General features: G+C 52.8%; 1 protein-coding gene across 2 annotated transcripts in view; it reads left to right on the top strand.

Moving 5' to 3' along the window:
* Positions 1–2,701: 2,701 nt before the first annotated feature.
* TAOK1 (TAO kinase 1) overlaps positions 2,702–6,000 on the top strand; it is a 95,230-nt gene continuing 91,931 nt past the window's right edge. For both annotated transcript variants that reach the window (XM_087955764.1, XM_087955768.1), the window contains exon 1: positions 2,702–3,238. The gene's annotated coding sequence lies outside the window, so the exon portion shown is untranslated. The remainder of the gene's footprint in view (positions 3,239–6,000) is intronic.

Below are 6,000 nucleotides of genomic sequence, written 5' to 3'. Positions count from 1 at the left end.
TACGCGAAGGGCCTTCAAACTTGGCAAGTTTAAGACTGGTGGACTTCAACTCCCAGAATTCTGAGCTAACATGACTGGAGAACGAGGGATCCTGGGAGTTGAAGTCCACAAGTCTTAAAAACTCAAGTTTGAAGGCCCCCGATCTATGCAAAGTCTGCTGGTATTCTTTGCCTGCAGGCAACAAGGCAATCGAGACAGTCATAAAGTGGGTCATTAGAATTTATTAGAATTAGAATTCTTTATTGGCCAAGGGTGATTGGACACACAAGGAATTTGTCTTTGGTGCAAATGCTCTCAGTATACATAAAAGAGACATTCGTCAAGAGTCAAGAATCATCAGGTGCAACACTTAATAATAGTCATAAGGTACAATAGAATAGAATAGAAGGATATAGGAATAGAATTTAAATAGGATGGGATGGAACAGGATATAGAATAGAAAATAGAATTCTTTATTGGCCAAGTGTGATTGGACACACAAGGAATTTGTCGGTGCAAATACTCTTAGTGTACATTTGTCAAGAATCATCAGGTACAACACTTAATAGTCATAAGGTACAATAAGGATACAATTACATAAGGGTACAATTACAGGATGGGACCCATTTTTTACGATGTTGGTCTGTGGTGGCTCTTAATTGAATGCCCCAGTCATTAAATAAAGTATTGATGGGGTGCTGTGGGGTGCTTCTGTCGGAAACCACGAACACCCGTTTTGGGGGGAAATGTTGCAAGTTGTGTTTACACGACGAGAGGATCAGAACCAGAAGAGAGCTGGAGCAGGAGACCCCATACCATTCCAGACCAATGGTTGTCCAATCTCTTCTTTAAAACTTCCAGTGTTCAAGAATTCACAACGTCTGGTGGCCAGCTGTTCCACTGGTTCACTGTCCTCACTGTTAAGAAGTTTCTCCTTAATTCCAGGTTGCTTCTCTCCTGGATGAGTTTCCATCCACTGCCTTCTGGTGCTTTGGAGAATAATTTAATTCCCTCCTCTTCTTTGTGGGCAGCCCCTCAAATATTGGAGTGCTGCTGTCATGTCCCTCCCAGTCCTTCTTTTCTCTAGACTAGCCAAACCCAAATGGTGCAAACCCTGTAAGCATGGGCCGACTGTGGAGTGCCCCAAATAGGATGATGTGACCTGAGCGTGGGGAGGGATGGCTGCTGGAACTTGAGATCTGGTCCTAAGCACATGGGGGACCCTGTCCTAACTTCAAATGGTGACTAAACAGCTGGTTGCAAATCCAGTAGTACCTGCACGTTATATTCACAGAATCTTGCAAATCTGAAAATACATTGAACAGTATAAGGGAATAGAAAATAGCAGAGTTGGAAGGGACCTTGGAGGTCTTCTAGTCCAGCCCCCTGCTCAAGCAGGAGGAGCTACATCAGTTCAGAGAAATGGTGGTCTAGTCTCTTCTTGAAAACCTCCAGAGATGAAGAAGGAAGGAAGGAAAAGAGGGAAGGGAAGGAGGGAGGAAAGCAGAATAATGAGAGTTGGAAGGGGCCTTAGAGGTCTGCTAGTCCAGTCCCCTGTGCAAGCAGGAGAACCTATACTATTTCAGACAAGGGAGTGCCCAGTGTCTTCTTGAAAACCTCCAGTGATGGAAAAGGAAGGAAGGAGACAGGCAGGCAGAAATAAGAGTTGGAAGGGACCTTGGAGGTCTTCTAGTCCAGCCCCCTGCTTATTAGGCAGGAAACCCTATACAATTCCAGACAAATGGCTGTCCAGTCTCTTCTTGAAAACCTCCAGAGATGAAGAAGGAAGGAAGGAAGGAAAAGAGGGAAGGGAAGGAGGGAGGAAAGCAGAATAATAAGAGTTGGAAGGGGACTTAGAGGTCTGCTAGTCCAGCCCCCTGCTCAAGCAGGAGACCCTACAAACCATTTCAGACAAGCGGCTCTCCGGCCTCTTCTTAAAAGCTCCCGGGGATGGAGAACCCACAATTTCTGGGGGGAAGCTGTGCACCCTTTTTCAGGGAGATGTCACAAAGGGGGCAGAAGCTCCACACCCCTCCCTCCACATACACCCCCATCTTCAAGCCTTCTGCCCAACATCCCCCCCCTTCCAGAGACCCCCCCTTTAAATCCCTGCCCGCCCCTCTTTTGCATGGAGGTGCTGCATGCAACGTCTCCAGCCTCTCTTGCAGGAATTAAATTGCACCCTTAAGATCTCCCCCGCCCCCTTATCACCCCTTTGCAAACCCCTTTCCACCTCCCCCCGCATTGCATCAAAAGTCTTCCGCGACCGGCAGATGACTTCATCACAAGACCCATATGGCGCCGCCCCGCGCTTGCACTACACTTCCCGCCATCCCCAGGCCGGGTATTCAGCAGGAACACTAGGAAAAGGATTTCCCCCTTCGTTAATCTTGCTGCTTGGTACGGTCTCCTCTGCTTGCTTTTCCCCCCGCTCTCCGTGTTTGGTACGTCCCTTCCTCCTTTCGCACCTCCGAGCGACGTGGTACGACCCGCTTTCCCTTCCCTCCTTTTTTTTTCTCCACTTGGTACGTTCCGCTCTCCGCCTCCTCATTCTCCTCCTCCTCACCCCTCCCTTCGCGATTCTCCCAGTCGCGAACTCGTTCGACTGCGCCTGCGAGGGAAGCGAGAAGGAGAGAAAGAGAGGAGGAGGAGCCAAAGCGAGCGAGCGAGCGGCCAAAGGCAGGGCGCCGTCCGCCGGCAGAGCGTTCGCCAGTCGCGAACTCGTTCGGCCTCTGGCGAGAGAAGGGACTGCGACTGCGCACCTCCGGGAGGGAGGGGGGAGGGGAGAGAGAGAAAAAGAAGAGGAGCCAAGCGAGCGCGCGGCCAAAGGCGGGGCCGCCGTCCGCCGGGAGAGGCGCTCTTCCACCCCCTCCCCACCCCACGCCCGCGACGCTCTTACGCACGCCGCGTCGTCCCGCCCCCTGTCAGTCACTTCCTCAGTCAGCCTGTCCCGTTCCCATACCCTCCGCTGAGGGAGGCGGGCGGGCGGGCGGAGATCGCGAGCGCGTCCCGAATCTCGCGAGAGGACGCGCTGAGGCAGAGGAGGAAGGGCGGGCGGCGGCGGCGGCGGCTGAGGAGGTTCGGGAGGCGGAGGGCGGCGGCGGCGGCGAGGAACGGGGAGCGCGACCCCGCTCGTCCAGCGTTGTCCTGCGGCCGGCCTCCTTCAACCCCGCCAGGGCCGGACTTTCCTGGGCGGGCGCAGGCCGAGCCGGGCCTCAAGGGCCTGCGGGGCTCGCGGCGGCGGCAACAACAACACCGGGTGAGTAGGCCCCGAGAAGAGGAGGAGGGGGGGCAGGTTGCGGGGCGTGGCCTGACGGGGCGTGGCCGGCCACGCCCCTGTTTCCCCCCCCCCCAAACCAGCGCGAAGTGGGGCTCTCCTGCCCCTCCCATAACACCCGGGGTGGCTTCTCGGACGACCCCCCACTTGGGAGTGTGTGTGTGGGGAAAACCCCATTTATAGTCATGGGGGGAAGACCTCAGGAAGTGGGGGGTTCTGCCTTCCTTTGAGACTTTAACATCCCCCAGGGCTTCACATACCCTTTGGGGAGGGGGAGGGCAGCCTCCTCCTTGTGGGGGGAGGGGAAGAGATGCTGGCCTGGGGGGAGGTTGGGGGCGCCTATTTTCCTTAAAATAAATAAAGGGGTTGGAATTGTTTTCAGGGGGAGAGGGGGAGAAAGAGTGAAGGAAGTGGAATGGGGAGGGGTCTCTCTTTGCTCCTCCCCCTCTTCCCCCACCCCGTGATTGGGGGGGGGGGCTGGTCTTCTTCCTGCCTCCTTGTTGGAGGGAGCCCAGAAAGAAACCTCGAGGTTGGGGGGGGGGGGGAAAGATTGCCAATGTCCTGGATTGCTGGTCCCCTTTTGCAAGGTCTGTGCTGCTGTTTCTTGGGGGAGGGGAGAGGAGGGGAGGGCTGCTTCCTGGGGTCTGGAGTGGGGGGGGTTTCCGTAGGTGGGTTCTCAGAGGGACTAATAATGAGTGGTGGGGGGAGGCTTTGCAGCAATCCTTTAGTGCAGATAGTCCTCGACTTACAACGGTTCGTTTAGCGACCGAAGTTGCAACAGCGCTTAAAATAAGTGACTTGGGACTATTTTTCTCACTTACGACCGTTGTGGAGTCCCCTGATCAGAATTTAGACACTTGGCCACTGACTCGTACTTATGATGGACACAGTGTCCTGAGGGGCGCATCATCCCCTTTTGAGACCTTCGAACAAGCCCATGGGGGGGGGAATCAAACTCACTTAGTGACCGTGTCGCTAACTTAAACGAGAAAATGAGAGTCGCTACAGCCGTGTAGCTAAACTTAACACCTGGCAGGGATTCTCTTAACAGTGGCGGCAAGAAAGGTCATAAAATGGGGCAAAGGTCACTTAAAATGCTTCACTTAGCGACAGAAATGTTGGGCTCAATCGGGGCCGTAAGTCGAGGACTTACCTGCCTGGGTTCAAATGCTGTCTCAGATTTAAAAAACAACAACAGGAAACTTGGACGATGGTGCCCTTGCTTTGATTTTGGGACTCTTTCCATCCTTGGGAAGGCAGCCAGGGAAGGAATGGGGAGGGGGGAAGAGAGCAGGGTGGGGGGCACCTGCAACTTGGAGGGTTTGAATGCTTAGCCCTGATTTGAGACTTTCCTGGGTGGGGTTGGGGGCGGCAGCATTCATCCTTTGTGACTCTTGAAAACCTTGGAATACTACGCTGGTAAGACTTTCCTTGGCCTGGTGGTGTCCAATGGTGTCAACCCGCCCCCCCCCTATTTCTCAAAAGTGGGGAGCAAAAGTCAAAAGCACCATGGGAGGGGAAGAGTCGAGGCTTCCCTCGGTGTATATGGTCAGTTGGGGGATTATTTCAGAGTTGCACAGAGAGAAAAAACAAACCAGAACCACTCCGTCATTAGAAGAACTGTCAAGGCCTGGTAGCATTGTTGTAGGGGGAAAAAAGTACCCTAAGGGTGTGTGTGTGTGGTGGGGGCTGGAGGAGACCTCCTGTTCCTCTCTCCCCCTCCGTATTATCTGCAGTGAGTCTCTCTGCACATAGCAGCCGTGGAAATTACGTGGGGCCCCGTGTGGTAGCCTTGCAAGGAAAGGGTACCACACGGCTAATCCTCACTCCCCTGTACGCTTGATCCACAGCATCATCGGTCTGACATCTTTCTCGCAACTTGTGATGGGGTTGAGTGGGGGGCGTGGGGCGTGGGAAGCTTTCCTCGGGCCTCTCTCGGTCTGATTATATCCCTCTGCAGAATTGCAGAAAAGGCAGATGTAATTTCAGTGGCTTTCATGACCTAAGGAGAGAGAGAGAGAGAGAGAGGGAGAAAGGATGCTACCTTAGTTTCACAGAACGTACATTTTGCTTGCCAGAGAGTTCTGCTTTTTCCACGCACACCCCTTGCAACAGAGAAAGATGTCGGGCCCCAAACATTTTGCTCAAAAACGCTGCTTCGTTGCAGGGATTTTTTTTTATTTTTTTTTTGGTCTCGAAAAACACACGGCTTCCCTTCGGTTGAATGCAGTTTCAGGATAGCCATGACGAGTATCTTTTGAAATCTGGCTGCCCGTGTTTGTTATGACAAGGAAAATAGACAGAAAATATTGTCGGTGATTACACACCGCATTTATTGACCTCTCTTGGGCGAGGGTGTGGCACAAGGAACTGGGTAAAATTTAAAATGGCATTCTTGGGCGCGTTCTTATTTGAGCATATCATGGTTTGGGTTAAGGTCTGAAAAATATGAGAGCCCTCCAGATGTCGTTGACATGTTTTGAGTGTTTCTCACTGTTGGTATTGTGGTTTGCTGGGAATTGTTCTGCGACAATACCACGGCCCGAAACTCCTTATCCCTACTCGCCTTTCAGTGCTGTCTAGAGCAAAGGTATCCCATCCGTGGCCATTTTAAGATGGGCGGACTTCAACTCCCAGAATTCCCCAGCCAGCAGGACTGGGGAATCCTGGGAGTTGAAGTCCGCACATCTTAAAATGGCCACGGTTGGGATACCCTGCTCTAGAGGAACAAGTAAGCATTTATC

The sequence above is a fragment of the Notechis scutatus genome, chromosome 1, assembly GCF_049901735.1.
Source record: "Notechis scutatus isolate UNSWTSFEM ecotype Mainland chromosome 1, rNotScu1.2, whole genome shotgun sequence".
Taxonomy (NCBI): domain Eukaryota; kingdom Metazoa; phylum Chordata; class Lepidosauria; order Squamata; family Elapidae; genus Notechis; species Notechis scutatus.
The sequence above is the reverse complement of the archived record's forward strand: the minus strand, read 5'-3'. Positions and strand labels throughout refer to the sequence as shown.